General features: G+C 35.8%; 2 long non-coding RNA genes across 3 annotated transcripts in view; both read right to left on the bottom strand.

Annotated features, from left to right (window-relative positions):
• The window catches only part of LOC145720505 (uncharacterized), a 56076-nt gene extending 39197 nt beyond the window's left edge, over positions 1–16879 (bottom strand). The window contains exons 1-2 of the long non-coding RNA XR_014143479.1: positions 16648–16879; positions 3079–3175 (exon numbers count right to left, since the gene is read on the bottom strand). This is a non-coding gene — a long non-coding RNA (uncharacterized LOC145720505). The remainder of the gene's footprint in view (positions 1–3078; positions 3176–16647) is intronic.
• The window catches only part of LOC145720504 (uncharacterized), a 507675-nt gene that overhangs the window by 461077 nt on the left and 25879 nt on the right, over positions 1–20719 (bottom strand). The gene's annotated exons all lie outside the window — the stretch shown is intronic.

Genomic DNA, 20719 nt, shown 5'->3' with positions numbered 1-20719 from the left:
TTTATAACTGTTATATTTTCCTGTTGAATTGACCCTTTTCTTAATATATAATAACATTCTTTGTCTCTTGTGACAGTTTTAACTTAGTCTATTAACAAAATGAAAGACAAGCTATAGAATGGGAGAAAATATTTGCAAACCATATATCTGATAAGGGGCTAATATCCAAAATGTATAAGGAATTCCTATAACTCAAAAGCAAAAGAACAAATAAGCTGATTAATAAATGGGCAAAGGACCCGAATAGGTATCTCCTCAAAGAAGGCATAGAAATGGCCAACAGGTACATGAAAAGGTGTTCAACACCACTAATCATCAGGGAAATGAGAATCAAAACTACAATGAAATACCACAACAAATCTGTTAGGATGGCTATTATAAAGTAAAAAAAAAAAAAATTAAGATTTTATTTATTCATTTGAAAGACACAGAGAGAGAGAGAGAACAAGCAGGTGGGAGAAGTAGAGGGAGAAGTAAACTCCCCACTGAGCCAAGAGCCCAACACAGGGCTCGATCAGGACTTCTACTTGTATTTTCCATAGTTTCTTTCTTAAAGACAAGTTTTGAGGGTTTTTTTTTTAAAGATTTTATTTATTTATTTGTCAGAGACAGAGAGAGAGCATGCACAAGCAGGGGGGAGTGGCAGGCAGAGGGAGAAGCGGGCTCCCTGCTGAGAAGGAGCCCAATGAGGGGCTCAATCCCAGGACCCTGGAATCATGACCTGAGCCAAAGGCAGACACCTAACTGACTGAGCCACCCAGGCACACCTATTATTTAGTCTTTAAAAAGAAAGAAATCCTGCCAATTCCAACAACATGGATGAAGATAGAGGGCATTATGCTAATAGGCCAGACACAGAAAACCAAATACAGCATGATACTACTTATATGAGGAATCTAAAATAGTCACTTATAGAAACAGAGTAGAATGGTAATTGACAGGGGCTGGAAGCAGGAGGAAATGGAAATATTAATCAAAGGTACTAAGTTTCAGTTACACATGATAAATAAGTCCTAAAGATCTGTATAGCATAATACCTATAGTTATCAATGCTGTATTATATGCTTAAAAATGTGCTAATAGGGTAGATCTTATGTTTAGTGTTCTTATCAACCAACCAATCAATAAATAAAAGGGTAGGAGGAAACTTTTGGGAGTAATGGATATGTTTATGTCATGGATTGTGGTGATGGTTTCACGGATAAACACTTAACGCCAAGTTCATCAAGTTGTATACATTAAATACGTACAGCTTTTGTATGTTAATCATACCTCAATAAAGTGGTTTTTCAAAAATAAAATGTAATAAAATAAAATAAGTTGATCATTTCCTCCTTTTTGAAATGCTTTCTTTTCTTGGTTTCTATGACCCAACTTTTTCCTATTTACCTTCTACCTTATTCATCAAACTTCTTTGTTGTCTTTTCCTCTTCTGCTTAACCTCTAAATGTTGGGAGTGTTCCAGTGTTGGCCATGGAACTACATCTCATCTATTTTCCTTACCTTTAGGAAACCCCATGTCTTTAAATACCATCTTTAAATCAATAACTCGAAAACCTATACCTGTTCTGGACCACTTCCTCGAATGCTAGACTCATATATCCAACTGCCTACTGGACATCTCCATTGGCTATTTATTTGGCATCTCAAACACTAGATGCTCAAAAGAATTCTCAGTTTTCCCACTCCCCAACCACAACATCCCTGTACATTCTTCACTCTCTTACCTCACTCCTCATGTCTTCTCTAGCTCAGTAAACCGCACTATTAACCATTCAGTTGCTCAAGCCTAAAACCTAGAGTCATCCTTGACTTCTCACCTTCAATTCATCATGAAATTCTATTAACTCTGCTTTTGAAAATATTTCTCTAACCCATGTATTTCACTGCCTCTCCACTACCACCTCAGTCCAAGCCAACATCATCTCTCATTTGCACTCTCAAATAGCCTTCTAGTTGCTTCCTGCCTGACACTCTTGTCCCACTTCAATCTATTAACCATATAACAGCTAAAGGAATCTTCTAAATTATAAATCAGATCATACCAATGCCCTGCCTATTACTCCTAAAATAAAATCTAAAATCCTTTACCTAAATTGTTTCCTAAAAAGCCCTACACCATCAAGCCCTAGCCTACTTTTTCAACCTTATCCTGTGCCCGATATGTTCCAGCCCAGCCTCAGTTTATAGCCATAGTATTAATTAGTCTCTATGTGGAATGCACCCTCCTCCGAAATTTCTCTTGCAGACTTTTTCTTCTTATTCAACTGCTTCTGATTTGTCTTTGTTAATAAGTTATAAAGAAAAAAAGGAATTTGCCTGATCAGTAGCTATATACTATGAACTACGGACAAAGTTAATTTGCTCAAGTAAAGAAATCACATCCAGAACACTACCTGCTAATGAAGTCACTACCTGATTAAGTCCTTCTCCAAGTGCTGTTGTCTTCTACACAAGAGACAAGTTTAATAGGAATGTAATATGAATCATCATTCTTACTTCTTTTAAGTGTGTGATGATGCCACAAATGTCTGAAATCACTGCAGGGAAGCTCTATTGCATTTGTTTATTATTAGGGCAAGAAGAAACAGCTCCAGGGCCTTCCATTTGGCCCTCCTTGTCACTAAATAGGTCAGGGAACCAATATGAGCATTCCCACTAATTGTTGAGTATGTGCATTTTAACAATTACTGTGCTCTGAGTCAAGCAGCAACTGCACCTGGCTATCTAACTTGCTGCCAGGTTTGTCATCCCTCTCTATGTGCTATAAAACCAGAAAAATCCATTTGGACGGGACTGATCCTTAACCATTCTCTTATTCCTGGTGCTACCAACATCAGCTTCAGTACACGTATCTCTCCTCGTATGTGTATGAACACAACACTGACACAACTGTGTTTCGATCTGACTGAGACAAATTCATATGCCTCCTCTAACATCCAAACAGCCTTGGGTTATGCTATGTGTAGCAATCAAGGCTGCAACTACTTGATTACACTGCCCATGTGGTTAAACCAAAGTAAGGTAGGTAATGGTCATCCAAATCAGGTTTACCAACAAATCCCAAACTGAAGTTACCTGTGCTCTTCAAGTTGTATGTTTGTCTGTGGAAGAGAACGGTCCAAGAATGTCTCTCCATTGGGAATGACGATTGGTTTTGTACCATCTATTGCCCCTGTCACATTAGCAATGAAACCAAAGATCAGCAAGTCAGTCTAAACTCCTTTTAAAGAATCATAATGGGTAACAGACTGGACTTAGATTACATCCTGCCGTTCTGAAATGAGACATACTGATCCTCCTGGGACTTACTCACACTTAACTGAGCCCAGCACCTTGGGAGACAGATGGGAGGTCAATACTGCAGGATGGCCTCATTCTGATGCTTAGAGTCATGTTGCTAGTATCCTTAATTAAATGTTGTATGAAACAAATTGAATGGATTTGTCTCAGCCTCAATCCTTCAGATTAATTAGAATGATCAATGAAGTGCAAATAAAGTTGAAAATCTGAGTTTTGCCAAGAACATGTAGGACAGAGGAGTAGACTTATGGGAAAGGCATTCCACCATGGACTCTAAGCAAAACTGCATGCTCTTGCCAGTTCCATGAATACAAGGCCCTGATTGCTCTTAATGCATGCTATTTCCCATGGTTGTGTTTTCAGCAATCATTTCAGGCAGGAAGTAATGTCTCCATCAACCAAAGCATACACTTGCCATAGAATAGGTAGATTCCCAAGCTCATTGTTCCTCATCTAAAACACAAACCCACAGCATGCACATCATCTACTTGTGCCCTCTGAATTATCCCTCTGAGACTTAGAGAACAGGGGAAATGATGCAGAAGTTATGCCCATACTACTTGTTATACAGTAATAAAGTTCTTTATATCTGACCCCAAGAGTCTTATGTATTCCATGAAACTGTAACAGGCTAACTTATTAGCTTGTAAAGAAAGTAAAATCAATCCCAGACTCTGACAATAGCCACTACTGGGTTCAGGTTTTAGTCAACCAACTGAGCAAACTTATAGAGCCTCTCCCAGGTACTCAAGACAACACTAAGTCCAGAGTCTTTGCTTAGAAATATGCATATTGGCATATTTGGCAAGTTTGGTATCTCCTCCCAGGTCACATTTTGTATCCATCTTCCTGTGGCATATAGAGCTTTCTGTCTAATTATAGGTCTAGAAGAAATGATAAGAAGTGGAACTGAATTTTAAGGATGATTGACATTTTTCAGAAAGATGATTACTTCAGGAGAGCTCATCATATGTTCTTCAGGCAAAGGGAAGCTAATCTCCTCAGACAACAGTAAAAGAACTGTTCTTTTGGAATTTGAAAGACTGAAATTCGGAAGGCTCTAATCTACAACCATTCAAAGCGAAGCATTCTTGAAAATATAGTTCCCAGCCTCAGAAGGAAGTAGTAGTAATGGTGCTGAGTTGACAAGAGACAATCCAGCACAAATCCAGAGAAGCAATCATTTATTGGATGATTTTCAAGCACAACAGTAAGCTTAAATTTCCCCCAAATTTCCCCACTCCAACTTATGCCGAATTTGAATTTCATTTACAGGTGTGTAAGCAAAATTAGAACTTTGTCCTATGTTAGAATGCAAATTCATAAAGTTTAATAAAATGTCTATTAATTTGAATGAATCGAATGATGCTTTCTTGAGATGGAGTTTTAAAGAGAAGACAAAAGAACAGAGGACATGAGAACTTTAAGTTCCTGACAGGGATCAATATCACAAAGTAAGAGCAAGTGGAGAGAAGAGAAAAACAAGATATTGAGAGAGACTAGCTACAGTTTTTGCCTAAGGCTAGCCTAAATAAAATGAGGGGAAAATTGTGTTTGGTTTCCACGTTTAAGCAAATAAAATAAATTTAAATGTCCTTACTAAATTGTCACAATAAAATTACTGGTTGTTTTTTTTTTTAAAAAAAAGATTTTATTTATTTATTTGAGAGAGAGAGTGAGAGAGAGAAAGAGCACAAGAGGGGGGAGCGGGAGAGGGAGAAGCAGACTCCCTGCCGAGCAGGTAGCCCGATGCGGGACTCAATCCCGGGACTCCAGGATCATGACCGGAGCCGAAGGCAGTCGCTTAACCAACTGAGCCACCCAGGCACCCAAAATTACTGGTTTAAAAATAGGTCATTTTACTGAGAAAGAACTATTTTTTTAAATTATTTATTTATTTATTTGTTTATTTATTTATTTATTTATTTATGTATTTGACAGAGAGAGCGAGAGAAGGAACACAGGCAGGGGGAGTGGGTGAGGGAGAAGCAGACTTCCTGCCAAGCAGGGAGCCCGATGCGGGGCTCGATCCCAGAACTCTGGGATCATGACCTGAGCCGAAGGCAGACGCTTAACGACTGAGCCACCCAGGCGCCCCAAAAAGAACTATTTTAATTTATAATTAAACTTTTAATCATTGAACCATGAAAATAAATAAATTTACTGTGACACTCATGTTATAAAGGATAAATATGTTTTTATCAGTCAAATTTGAATTCTACTTCATTCCTCTTAATAGTTGGTAGGATTTTTTTCCCCCCAATGTTTTCTTTAGAAAAATTTCCAATGATAACACTGTGTTTATGGCTCCCTTCTACCAAAAAAAAAGCAAGCATGACTTTTTTTTTCATAGTAAAGTCATTTACCAGCTGTTAATTGGTAGAAGTCAATAATCTGAGAGGCAACCATACAATTGGGAAAGCTGAATCTCTTAAAGTATTTATTAGGAATATAAAAAAACTGCTGTGAGATCAGACTAGCACATATACAAATCAGCAAAGTTTGAGTCCCTAATTCCTTTCTACTACTAATTAGAAGAGACCCCAAGAGACATAAAAGAAATTGTAATCCCCAAAGAAAATGCCGAGCAAAACTGCCTGAATGATATGAAAAAGATATCTTGGTAAGGGAAAAGAGAGAGGATTAAGATAAATACCAGAGTTTTCAGAATACAATCAGAAGAGCTGAGACTAGTAATCCCCTGTTGATATATGATAGAAAGCACTGATGTAAAGTGCCTTTCAAGATACTGGCACGATGAACTGAATTCACAGAAGAACATTATTTACCTGTGCTCAGTCTGTGAATGTACTATGTAGAAAATAATGATAGGGATCAAAAATTTCAATCTTACTGACAGTACCTAGGGATGATGCTGTAAGATTGTGCTGGCAACTTCATCTTAAAGTTCTGCTTTCAATTGTTATAAATTTTCTCAAAAAATAACACTTCAGTGCTGATATTTTTCAGCTGGTCTCTTGGTGACTATTGTAAAGAAGATTGAGCAAAATCTATTCAACTGTTTTGTGTATTTCATCTAGTAAATATTTATTATTTCCCAATATTAATCCATAAAGCTGTCACTATATGGTTCCCTGTACTGATCAAAATGCATTCCCTGGGACCTAGGATTATATATATTCTATAAGCACAATAAATAGTAAATTAAGGTTTTAACACAACAGAAAATGAAAAACAAAAGATCAGGTAAGAAATACATAATACAAAATATAAAAAAAAAGTATTAACCCTAGTCACACTCTTAGGCAAAACATGTTTGTTACCTTATATGCATACTTTTTGCCCCAATTTTAATAATGTCAAATCAAGAAGACCCCCTAAGACTGCCTAAGGAATAAGCTTACTTGGATGATTTCATCTTCTCTGACATCTTACTAGTGTCTAAAATTTCATGATTGCAGATTTCTCTTTTGAATTAAAACATTAAACTGGTTCTTGCAAATAGTATATTAAACCTTTTTATATCTCTCTCCTTTAATGTAAAGCATGTATCTGATATCTTTCTAAATATGGAATTCAATGTGGCAAGAGCATGACCTCTGGAGCCATGAAAATGATCTTTTCCCTTCTTTCCAAATCTCTCCCAGGACCTACTTTGGTCCAAAATTCCAGGAAGGAAAAAGTCCAGGAAAACTATAATCTATCGGGTCACCTCAGAAAGAAGGCAAGTTTCCAGTGCAGAGCTTTCTGAGGAATACAGCATAGCTTATCAGGAAACAAAAACAAAAAAGACTCAATTAGTTCATACAATGGGTTAAAATACAGTTTAATGAAGAGGTAAAGATTAGATCAGAAAGAATCTGAGTGGGGTGCCTGGGTGGCTCCGCTGGTTAAGTGTCTGACTCTTGATTTCAGCTCAGGTCAGGATCTCAGGGCTGTGAGAGAGAGGCCTGCATTGGGCTCCATGATGAATGTGGAGCCTGCTTGAGATTCTCTCTCCCTCCCTCTGCCCCTCCCCACCCACGCTCTTTCTCTCTAAAAAAAAAAAAAAGGAAAAAATTTGAGCAAATTCATCTACCATCCCTCTCAGAATCCCTTAAAAACCAGAATACACATGTATTAGTACTACTATATTACATATATAAGAAACTATATCACAGTATATTATTAATATAGTACTAAAAAACAATAGTGATATCAACTGATCAAATATGTGGGGGCATTCAAAGAAGATAAATTGACAGAGAACACAAAACAAAGACAATCCACAGTCAAATGAATGCAAGACAAATCTATACATGGTAAGAACAATTTCAGAGATACCCAAATCTCAGAAACGGTATATAGAAAGAGAAGTTAAGGGGCCCTGAAGTAAATCAAGAACTTTGTAACTCTACAGCTAAATGAAAAGACCCTTTATTCTCCTCCTTCCCCTGCTGAGTCAGAACCAGTAACAGCTTTCACAGAAAGAAAAGTTTGTCTAGGGAGAGCTCCCAGAGCTAGGTTATAGTACACATTGGAATTGCCTGGGAAAAAAGGAAAAAAAAGAAGAAAAAAAAAAGAATTGCCTGGGAAGCTTTTAAAAACCCCAATGCCCAAACCTTACACCCCCCCCAACTAATTAAATAATAGTTTGAGGGTGGGGGAAGAGACCCAGACCAGATGTCACTAGTTTTTAAAGCTCCACAGGTGTATTCAATATACAGTCAAGTTTGTGAAGCACTATCCTAAAATAGTGGAACTAGAAAAGGAACTAGAAAAAAGCATAAACAAATTCTGAAATCAAGAAAGAAAGAAAAGAAGTAAAGAAAGGAGGAAAGAAAGAAATTAATTCTAAAATCTAACAAAACTGCAGCAAAAAATTTTTAAGGAAAAAGAAATATTAATATCAAATATTGTCTATCTGCAGTAGAGGTTCCAAGAAGATTCCGAGTTGAGTCGGGGTCCAGACTGGCAAAGTGCTTACTTCTAGCCAGTTGCCCCTTTAAGTAAGTGGAAGTCACAGGCACAAGCCCCGTAACAAAAAATGTACCCAGGGGCACATTGAGTCAAGGATAGCATCTGTTCGCCTAAACACCTTCACAGGACAAGAATCCAAAAGAAATGAAGATATGCAAACATTACAAACCAAAAGGAACTGGTTGATGTCGTATTAATGTCAGCTAAGTAGAACTTAAGGCAAAAAATGAAGACATTAACCAAGAAAGGTCTTACGTAATAATAAACAGTTCACGAAGATAAAACAATCATGGCTATGTATATACTAAAATATCTAGTTTTGATACATACACAGCAAAAGTGGTTTCATATACAAGGAGAATTTGAAAAGCCCTCAGTCATTTGGGGAAAATTTTAACCCCTATATGTCAGATATTGATAGATCAAGACAAATTTACTGAATACATCAAGTGTTAAAAAACAAAATTAGCAGGATGCATGGGTGGCTCAGTTGGTTAAGCATCTGACTCTTGATCTCAGCTCAGGTCTTGATCTCAGGGTTGTGAGTTCAAGCCCCGTACTAGGCTCCACACTGGGTGTGGAGCCTTCTAAATAAATAAATAAATAAATAAGCAAGCAAGCAAGAGTGATCTAAGAAGTATAAATACTGGACTTTCTTTTTCTTTTCAAATATATATGAAACGTACAAAAATGACCTCATAAAAGGTAACAAAGAAAGAGTCAAAAAATGCCAAAGCATTGCTTCCCAGAATTCTCTGATAACAAAATTTAACTGGAAATCAGCAAGTAAAAACAGCCTTTCTTGGGAGGAAGGAAAACAATAGATGGCAATAACAAAATATTAAGAATTAAAACAATGCAAGCACTACACATGGGATGCAGCTAAAGTTGTATCAAAGTTTAATTTAAGGCACAAATACATGTATTAAAAAATAAGTGAGTTGTGGGCGCCTGGGTGGCTCAGTTGGTTAAACAACTGCCTTCGGCTCAGGTCATGGTCCTGGAGTCCCGGGATCGAGTCCTGCATCGGGCTCCCTGCTCAGCAAGGAGCCTGCTTCTCCCTCTGACCCTCCCCCCTCTCATGTACTCTCTCTCATTCTCGCTCTCTCAAATAAATAAATAAAATCTTTAAAAAAATAAAAATAAATAAGTGAGTTGTGTTCAATTCAACATGTTAGAATAAGAATCAGAAAATAAATCTACAAAATGAGGGTAGGACAAAATAAAGAGACAACAAAAGACATTCTATAGAAGACAAAGAAAAAAACCCACAAAAACAATTTTTAATTAATGAAAGATATATATCTCCAACAAGGGTTACAGAAAAAAGGGAAACTGAAGCTAAACAATACTGAAAGTGAAAAATTAAACAAAACTTAGCTACATTAAAGATTGTCAAGAAATTTGAAATGTGGGTCGCCTGGGTGGTACAGTCAGTTGAGCGTCCAACTTTTGGTTTGGGCTCAGGTCGTGATCTCAGAGTCATGAGATGAAGCCCCCAGTGGGGCTCCTTGCTCAGTGCAGAGTCGGCTTGAGACTCTCTCTCCCTGTCCCTCTGCTCCTCCCCACCATGCGCTCTCTCTCTCTCAAATATATAAAATCATTTTTTAAAAAAAGAAATTTGAAATGTAATTTTCTAGAAAGAGAGAACTAAATTGACTCAAGAATAATGGAATTAAGCAATAAACATTAAATAAATTAATCACGTACCACAATGTCTTCTCTCAAGACATGTGCCCAGACAGACAGCAGTTTTTCAGGCCAGTTTTCTTAACCTTACCAAAAAAAAAAAAAAAAAAAAAAAGGCAGCTCTAAGCAAGGATAAAGAAAAATAAGAACTCATATGCTGCTGCTGGGTTCATAAGTATTAAAGTCACCACAGAGAGCAATTTTGCATCGTCCAATGAAATTGAAAATTCCCACAGATAAAATACAACAATTCCTACTCTAAGTATTTACAAAAGGAAAATTCTTAAATATATTCTAAGGAGTAATATACCTGACCTTGTTGCAGCATCCTTTACAATAGCAAAATTTGGAAACATTTTAAATGTTCTTCAACAGGAAAAGGAAAAAAGGAATACATATATGTTGTGATATACTCATAATGGATACAGATCAGCAGGTAAAATAAATGAAGTAGAGTTACATATAACAACATGGATATTTCTCAGAAACATAATTTTAATGAAGAAAAGACATGGCTCATAATGATGCCTACAAGTATGATACCATCTAAATAAAGTTCAAAAGCACACCAAAAAAGAAAGAAAGAAAGAAAAAAGAAAAGAAAAGAAAGAAAGAAAAGAAAAGAGGGGTGCCTGGGTGGCTCAGTCGTTAAGTGTCTGCCTTCGGCTCAGGTCGTGATCCCAGGATCCTGGGATGGAGCCCCACATCAGGCTCTCTGCTCAGCGGGAAGCCTGCTTCTTCCTCTCCCACTCCCCCTGTTTGTGTTCCCTCTCTCGCTGTCTCTCTCTCTGTCAAATAAATAAATAAAATCTTTAAAAAAAAAAAATCAAATAAATAAATAAATAAATAATCGTTAAAAAAAAAAAGAAAGAAAAGACCACCACCAACAACAACAACAATAACAACAACAGTATATGTTGTTTATGGATATATACAACTATAATAAATACCATGTAAAAAATGAAAATAAAAATTATCTTTAAAAAATACTTTCCTCTGGAGAGAAAAGAATATCTATAATGAAGAAAATCAAATAATATAATTTAGGCAAGTAAAGTATATTTGAGATTATTTTTTAAATATACCTTGCTTTAAAATTACATTTTTATTTTGGTATTTTAAATAATCCTCAAAAATTGAATATCTCTCTTTGCTAGTAATTTCAAGGTTACTTTTTTAAAGATTTTTATTTATTTATTTGACAGAGAGAGACACAGCGAGAGAGGGAACACAAGCAGGGGGAGAGGGAGAAGCAGGCTTCCTGCCAAGCAGGGAACCCGATGCGGGGCTCAATCCCAGGACCCTGAGATCATGACCTGAGCCGAAGGCAGACGCTTATTGATTATTGACTGAGCCACCCAGCTGCCCCAATTTCAAGGTTTCTTAAGTTATACCTAGCTCTTTTTATAATGCTTAAAACTATGATCCAATTTTTCAACAAATATTCCTATTATGCTCTGTAATGTCTTCTCTTCATTTCTTAATACTGAAAAATCCTGAACACTGACAGTAAGAAAATGAAAGCCAAGTACTTGTCTGAGTGTTGAGCACACAGAAATGCAATCTAATTCCTCATTATTAATTGACACTCTCTTCTAATGTTTTGAAGAAATTAAGGGCTATAAGCACTGGCTGATGAAAGGGAATTATGATAAGTACTAGAAGGTAACTGTGTAAACCATGAGATGCTTATTAATTATCTGATGATGACTTAATAGTAATACACATTAATTTCCTTGTGTTTAGAGGAAAGCAAAGAAAATAAAACATACAACAAACAAGAAGAAATTTTTGTTCATTATAACCTTGAATATCTCATAAATGTCTATCTGGCTGTCTATTAAAACGAAATGTATAGATGAACATATGCATATATACATAAAAATCAAGGATAATACTCAAAAAAGTTAACAACCAGTATGGCATGGGCATCAATCAATCAGACAAGTAAACTGACCAATCAGAACAGAAGCTGACCATATTAAAAAAAAAAAAAGGCAAATCAGACCCTACTTTAAAGGGACTAAGAAAAGGTAAAAAAGAAAAGAAAAGAAAGAGATCATTTCCTTACTATATATAGTCCAGCTTTCTCATTTGATAGCCACACTTCTCAAACTTTAATGTGCATATGAATCAACTCGGGATCTTATTAAATGCAGATTCTGATTAATTAAGTGCAGAGACGGCTATGAAACTTGTGCTATTCTAAGTGTGGTTCTCTGTCCATCAAAATAGGCATCATCTGGGCGCCTGGGTGGCTCAGATGGTTAAGCGTCTGCCTTCGGCTCAGGTCATGATCCCAGCGTCCTGAGATCGAGTCCCACATCCGTCTCCCTGCTCCTTGGGAGCCTGCTTCTCCCTCTGCCTCTCTCTCTCTCTCTGTCTCTCATGAATAAATAAATAAAATCTTTAAAAAAAAAAAAGAAAAGAAACAAAATAGACATCATCTGGGATTTGGTTTGAAACACAAAATCTACCAGGGCACCTGGGTGGCTCAGTCAGTTGGGCAGTTGATTCTTGATTTCATTTCAGGTTATGATCTCAAGGACCTGGGACTGAGTCCCACAACCAGCTCCACACTCAGCAGGGAGTCTGTTTGACATTCTCTCTCACACTCTGTCTCTTTCTCTCTCTCTCTCTAAAATAAATAAATAAATCTTTTAAAAAAAGAAAGAAATACAAAATCTTTCAATATCACTCATCATCAGGGAAATGCAAATCAAAACTACAATGAGATACACCTCACACCTGTCAGAATGGCTAAAATTAAAAACTCAAGAAAACAACAAGTATTGACGATGATGTGGAGAAAAAGGAACCCTCAAGCACTGTTGGTGGGAATGCAAAGTGGTGCAGCTACTCTGGAAAACAGTATGGATGTTCCCCAGAAAGTTAAAAATAGAACTACCCTATGACCCAGCAATTGTACTACTAGGTATTTACCCAAATGATACAAAAATACTGATTCAAAGGGATACAGCACTCCGGTGTTTATGACAGATTATCTACAATTGCCAAACTGTGGAAAGAGCCCAAATGTCCACTGACTGATGAACGGATAAAGAAGATGTGGTATATATATATACACAATAGACTATTATCCAGCCATAAAAAAAAGAGTGGATGAAATCTTGCCATTTGCAATGACATGGGTGGAGCTAGAGAGTATTATGCTAAGTGAGATAAGTCAGACAAAGACAAATACCATATGATTTCACTCATATGTAAATGGAATTTAGAAACAAAACATGAAAATATGAAAAAAAAAAAAAAGGAGAAGCAAACCATAAAACAGACTCTTAACTATAGAGAACAAACTGAGGGTTGCTGGAGGGGAGATGGGCAGGGGGATGGGTTAACTAGCTGATGGGTATTAGGGAGGGTGCTTGTTGTGATGAGCACTGGATGTTTTTTGCAAGTAATGAATCATTAAATCCTACACTTGAAACTAACTGGAATTTAAGTAAAAACTTGAAACAAAAAAATAAAATCAACAGTTTAAATTCTAAAAAAAATGAAAAATAGAGAGAAGTGGTGGGTGCCAGGGGGAGTGGGTAGGGGGATGGGTGAAATAGGTAAAGGAATGAAGAGTACATTTATCGTGATGAGCACTGAGTAACAAATAGAACTGCTTAATTGTATACCTGAAAATAATATAACTCTGTATGTTAATTATACTTGAATTTAAAAAGTAAAAATGTTTTAATTTAAAAAAAGAAATACAACATTTTAGGGCCCTTCCCAAATTTACTGAAGAAGAATCTGCATTTTGTAAAACCCTTAGACAATTTATATATCTCAATTAAAGTTGAGAAGCACTATTCTGTATAACATACAACCTGAAACTTCTACTAAATCACAGACCAAGAAAGGGGCAGGAAGATTTTACAAAATAAAAAAAGACTCAAGAAACAAAATAACCAAATGCAACGTATGGAATGTGGAATATGGATTGGGATGATACTAGAGAATTATTGTTAATTCTGTTAGATGTGACAATGGCATGTGATTACAAAAAAAGAAAGGCAAAATGTTGACTATTATATAAATTAGATAATGGATATATGAAGGTATAGAGATTAATACACAAATCTCTCTACTTTATGTATGTGTGAAATTTTTCATAATAAAATGTTAAATAATGATTCCACAAAGGTTATTAATTCATTTATTCAAAAAATACAGATACTGTGTTCAATTTCTTTTCATGCCAACCTGAGAAACTTTCAAAGTATTCCCATTATGTATATTTTCCAAAGTGTTGAATCCAAAATTTTATGTATTTAAACTCCAATTTTAATAGCACATGAGTATTTATGGTCTTCTGTGTTATTTGATTGGTTCTTTAGAAAGGTAACACCTTGGGAGTGGAACAGGAAATAAAGGCTATGCTTCATTCACTCAAAGCTTCAAAAACAGTGTGAAAGGATCAAATTGATCCATAAACAACTGTTTTGTCAGAACAAATTCCAACACTCTTTAAAGAAATACAACAAAATTCTTCCAATCAACAATTCATATTTCACAACATCAAGTGCCAAATCAAAAACCATCTGGCAAGCAAAACACAGGAAGGTACGGACCTTAAATAGGAAAAAGAATAATCAATAGAATTAAGTCCAGACATGACAGAGATTGTATCTTAGCAATAAAAAAATTTTAAAAAAAACTTAAAATAACTATTAGAAATATAAAAAGGCTCAAGGATTCAAAGAAAAAATATAAATACAATGTCTCAAATCAAAACATACTGAATGGGAATAACAAGTGATTAGATACTGAGGAACAAATATCAGTGAACTTGAAGACATAGTTATAGAAACTCTCCAAAATGAAATAAAGAAAGAAAAAATAATTTCTTTTTTTTTTTAGGGAGCAAGTGCACAAGCGCATTCAAACAGGAATGGGGGCAGAGGAAGGGACAGAGAGAGAATCTTAAGCAGGCTCCAAGCCCAGTGTGGACCCAACTCGGGGCTTGATATCTCAATCCTGAGATCATGACCTGAGCTGAAATCAAGAGTCAGACGCTTAACCAACTAAGCCACCCGGCACCCCAAATTTAAAAAATAATAATAGGGGCTCCTGGGTGGCTCGGTCATTAAGCATCTGCCTTCGGCTCAGGTCATGATCCCAGGGTCCTGGGATCGAGCCCCGCATCAGGCTCCCTGCTCAGCGGGAAGCCTGCTTCTCTCTCACTCCCCCTGCTTGTGTTCCCTCTCTCGCTGTGTCTCTCTCTCTCTGTCAAATAAATAAATAAAATCTTTTAAAAAAATTAAAAATTAAAAATTAAAAAAAATTAAAAATAAAAAATAATAATAAATAGTGCCTTGGTGTCATGTGGAACAATAACAAAAAGTCTACAATGTATATCACTGTTCCCAGAAAGGGCAAGAGGAGAAAAATTATGTGACAATTTGATGGCCAAAATTTTCCAAGTTCTTAGAAGTTATAATGGCACAAATCAACGAAACTCAACAAAATCCAAGCACAATGAACAAAACCACATCAGGGCATATAACAACCAAATTGCTGAAAACCAGGCATAAAGTGAAAATCATAAAAGCAGCAACAGAAAAAGACACTATGTACAGTGGAACAAAGATAACAATGACAGGGGCGCCTGGGTGGCTCAGTCGTTGGGCATCTGCCTTCGGCTCAGGTCATGATCCCGGGGTCCTGGGATCGAGCCCCACATCAGGCTCCCTGCTCGGCGGGAAGCCTGCTTCTCCCTCTCCCACTCCCCTTGCTTGTGTTCCCTCTCTAGCTGTGTCTCTCTCTCTCTCTGTCAAATAAATAAATAAAATCTTTAAAAAAAAAAAAAGATAACAATGACAGTAAAAATCTCATTAGAAACTATGCCACCCAGCAGACAATGGAATGACATCTTTAAATTGTTAAAAGAATTAAATTGTTGAAAGAACAGCTTAACCTAGAATTCTAGCCCAGTAAAAATATCTTTCAAAAATGAAGATCAAATAGAGACTTTGAAACAAACAAAAGCTAAAAAGTTTCACTGTAATGCCACCAACCTGGAATAGAATAAATGTAAAAGGAAGTTCTTCAGGCAGAAAGAAAATGATACCAGATGGAAGTGGTAAATTTATGGATGAATATAAAAGACAAATTTTTATATCTTAATCTTGTAAAGATAATTGTTCAAAGCAAAAATAGTAACAGTGTATTCTGTCATTTATAACATATGTAAAGTAAAATATGTGACAACAATAGCACAAAAAATTCTGGAGGAATAGAAATACTGTGTTGTAAATTTCTTTCACAATATTTGTAGCAGTGTAACATTATCTTTAAAAAGTAAAGATGCAGGGGTGCCTGGGTGGTTCAGTTAAGTGGCTGCCTTCAGCTCATGCCATGATCCCGGGGCCCTGGGATCAAGTCCCACATCAGGATCCCTGCTCAGCGGGGAGTCTTCTCCTCCCTCTCCTCTGCCCCTCACCAACCACTAGTTCTCTCTCTCTCTCAAATAAATAAATAAAATCTTAAAAAAAAAAGAGTAAAGATGTATATTGGAAGCTTAAAGCAACCACTAAAATTTTAAGAAAAGGGTATATAACGAATAAGTCAAATGTGGAGATAAATGTGGAATTATTTTTTAAAGCCCAACTAATTTCAATCAAAAAGAATGCAGTAAAAGAGGAAATTTGAAAAAATACATATAGGACAAATAGACAACAAAGATAAAGAGGGTAAATTTAAACCAATGACATTGATACTTACATTAAATGTGTGAATGAAAATGATCTGAAGACTCCAATAAAAAAAACAGAGTTGTTGGGGCGCCTGGGTGGCTCAGTTGTTAAGTGTCTGCCTTAGGCTCAGATCATGATCTCAGGGTCCTGGAATCGAGCCCCACATCGGGCTCCCTGCTTGGCAGGAAACCTGCTTCTCCCTCTCCCACTCCCCCTGCTTGTGTTCGCTCTCTCGCTGTGTCTCTCTCTGTCAGGTAAATAAATAAAATCTTTAAAAAAAAAAACAACAACAACAAGAAAAACAGAGTTGTCAGACTGCACAAAAGAAGCAAGACCCAACTATAAACTACCTATACAAAACCCGCTTTAAAAAAATACACAGATTAAACAAAAACAAATGAGGTATGGTGATTAACATAAAAAAATTAAATTTAAAAAAGTATTTCAGAAATATAAAAAAAAATGGGAAAAGACATAGCATGTTAACACCAACCAAAATAATTTGGGATGACAACAGACAAAATAGGCTTCAATATAAGGAATGTTACTGGGAATAAAGAATATCATTATGTAATGATAAAGGGATCAATTTATCAAGAAGACATAAAAATCTTAAATATATATGCCCCCCAAAACAGCCTGAAAATATATGAAGCAAAACCTGATAGAACTAAAATGAAAAATAAGCAAACACATAAATATAGTTGAAATTTGAGGGTTGTTCTCTTGGCAATTGGCACGACAGACAAAAGAATCAAACAAAAAAAATAGAGTGAAACAACACTCTGGAATATTAACCAAAAGAAACCACATACTGAGCCATAGAATAGTCTCAGTAAATTTAAAAGTATTGAAATCATACAGAATATGATTCTTGATCAAAACTTACTATGTAAATAAACTATAAGTCGATAAGAAGAAAATATTAATATAATAACCCCCATGTATTAAGAAATCAAACAACATACTTCTAAATGACCCCTGGTTCAAACAGAAAATCACAATGGAAATTGTGAAAATATTTTGAACCTAATAAAAATGAAAAGTATATCAAATTATAAGATACAACCTAAAAATATTTAAAGTATAGACACTTTGAAAGAGAGTTTGGCACTTCTTTCACAAAATTAAACATATACTTACCATATAGCCTAAAAATCCACTCCTAGGTATTTATCCAAAGAGCTGAAGATATAAATAAATAATTTAAATATAAATATAAATAATATATCCACTCAAAAAAATTATGTGAATGTCAGGGGCACCTGGCTGGCTCAGTCAGTAGAGCATGTGACTCTTCGGAGTTATAAGCTCAAGCCCCAAGCTGGGTACAGAGTTTACTTAAAAATTTAAAATCTTTAAAAAAATTATGTGAATGTTGAAAATTATTTCACATATACTAGTATAATTTCAAAAAGGAAACACTTAGCAGAGATAATAATAACATATGTAAGATCTGCAGAATGAGAATTATAGGAAAATCAAAGTAGACCCAAATAAATGAAGAGATACACCATCTTCAGGAGACTTGAATTATACGATATCAATTGTTCAAACTATATGATATCAATTGTTCCAAAACAGAGCTACAGATTCAACAATAATGCCAATTAAAATCCCAGAAGGATATTTTTTTTTAAAAAATTTTATTTATTTATTTGACAGAGAGAGAGAGAGCACAAGCAGGGGGAGTGGCAGGCAGAGGCAGAGGGAGAAGAACGCTCCCCACAGAGCAGGGGGAGCCTGATGTGGGACTCAATCCCAGGACCCTGGGATCATGACCTGAGCTGAAGGCAGTCGCTTAACCAACTGAGCCATCCAGGTGCCCCTCCCCAGAAGGATATTTTAAATTGACAAGTTGATTTTTAAAATTACAGAAATGCGAAGAACACAGAATAGCCAAAACAATTTTTAAAAACAACAAAGCTTGTTACACTGATCTGAAACCTTACTATAAATCTATAGTAATCAGGACAGTGTAGTATTGGTGTTAGATTATGTGTTTAGATAAATAGAACCAGACAGAGAATCCAGAAAAGATCCCTTCATATGCAATGACTGTGCAAGCTGCAATTGTACAAACTGACCTTAATCATCAATTGGAAGATTTATAATTATTTTGTGACCTTTATAATTTTTTGTCAAAACATTAAAAATTCTCTTACTGTTGGCTATAAATATATAGGGAAGTGAAAAAATAGTAAAGCTGATATTTATTCAACATACTGTAATTTAAAACATTAGAAACATTAAGAATTAGAATGCTTTAATTCTTTGTCTAAAAAATCTTATAAAGAGTAGTGTGAATGTGCTTCCTTGTCATATACTACAATACAGAGCAAGCACCTCTTCTATGCCTTGAAAATTGTCATATTCTTGCTTGGATCAGCTTCTACACTTTTATCTTTATATTTTCTATGTCATGAAATACCCCCAAATGTTCCTCTAATGTTAAATTTTATGCCAGTGTCACTTTCTCTGGGACATCTTTCTCCTTTTCATCACAACTATTTTCCTCACGTATGTTAGTAAGTTCACCATTACTAAATTCCTCAGGCTGCATATCTAGTCTCTCCAATGGCAGGCAGTGTTATCATTCCCACAGTCAGCTATTCCTTCTATAACTACATTTACATTCAATTGATATTTCACTTCCAACACTATCATCTTTTGTTTCTTTGTTGTACTTTCATCTTGATTAGCCAATTTCCTCTTCCAAGTATCCATTTGTGTAAAATGACACATGGGTTTATCAGTTCGTGACAAAGAAGCTATACAACTCCACATTTTGCATTAATTGAATAACATGCTCACTGAGAAAAATCAATAGATTTTGAAAGAAATGACATGATTGGTCACTAATCATAATGCATATGTTATTTATTTATTTATTTATTTATTTATTTATTTATTTATTTATTTATTTAGAGACAGAGCCTTATCATGCATGCATGTGGGTGGGTGGGGGGCAGAGAGAGGGGCAGGGAGAGAATCTTAAACAGACTCCACCCCTAGCATGGAGCCCAAGTCAGGGCTCAATCTCACCACCCTGAGATCATGACCTGAGCCAAAATCAAGAGTCAGACACTTGACCCACTGAGCCACCCAGGTGCCCTTCCAATGGGCACTTCTAAAATGCAAAGGAATCTGTATGCCCAATAGGAAAAGGGAATCTTATTTGTTAAACGACTATGCAGTTTACGTCCCAGGAGTCCTCTAATCTATATGTTTTAATTTACATAAAAGGGTTTTGGGGTCCCGGAAGATAAAGGTGTCATAGTGAGTGAAAGTCAGCCTAGGACCAGAGTTGGCGTGACCTGACTCCCATTTCAGTTCTCTTGCCTTTCTACCAAATGGCAACAACTTGCTCTCACTCTCGTTCTATTTTCATCATTGCTTATTTGCCCTTTAATTGAATTCATTTTAAATTCAAATACTAAAATGCATTCAAAGATGAAAAAACTTAAGCTGCTAATAAATTATACAACCAAAAATTACTTCAAAGCCAAGTTTTTAGGTGTTCAGATCAATACTATGGAAACTATAGATTCATAAACATATAAAGCATTTTAAACTATCTCCCTTAAATATGATGTGATAGATGAATCGCATTTGATTACATGCACAAAGATAACTCAGTTGTGACAATCTTAGCCCTTGGTGTTGACTCTTACACACCACTGCTACCCATTTTCTTATTTCCTCATGAACATCAGACTTTCTTAATTAAACAAATATATCATCTATACCTTGTGATTACAATTCAACAATTAAAACCTTGGAATTAGAAGAAACATCATTTATTTTAGAGTATGCAGAGTTGTTCATCTTTCCAAATAACTAGAGAAAAGAGGCTCCCTACAGTTCATATGCTGTTTATGAAGGTAATATGGTCTAATCCATCATGAGATAAAACATGACAGGCAAGTTCAAAGGAAGCAATGGCATTTTAACTTTTGAGCCTAATGAAGCATATAGAACAGCAAAACATTCTGCTTGTTACTACTGCATGGTATTGGAGCACGAACTTTCTCTCACCTTAGGCCCCAGTTAACTCTACTATTAATAACTTTAGTATTATCCTTGAACTGTTTCTATCT

The sequence above is a fragment of the Leptonychotes weddellii genome, chromosome 3, assembly GCF_054177405.1.
Source record: "Leptonychotes weddellii isolate Sample4059 chromosome 3, ASM5417740v2, whole genome shotgun sequence".
Classification (NCBI taxonomy): Eukaryota; Metazoa; Chordata; class Mammalia; order Carnivora; family Phocidae; genus Leptonychotes; species Leptonychotes weddellii.
Note: the sequence above shows the minus strand (reverse complement) of the source record. Positions and strands in the feature narration are given on the sequence as shown.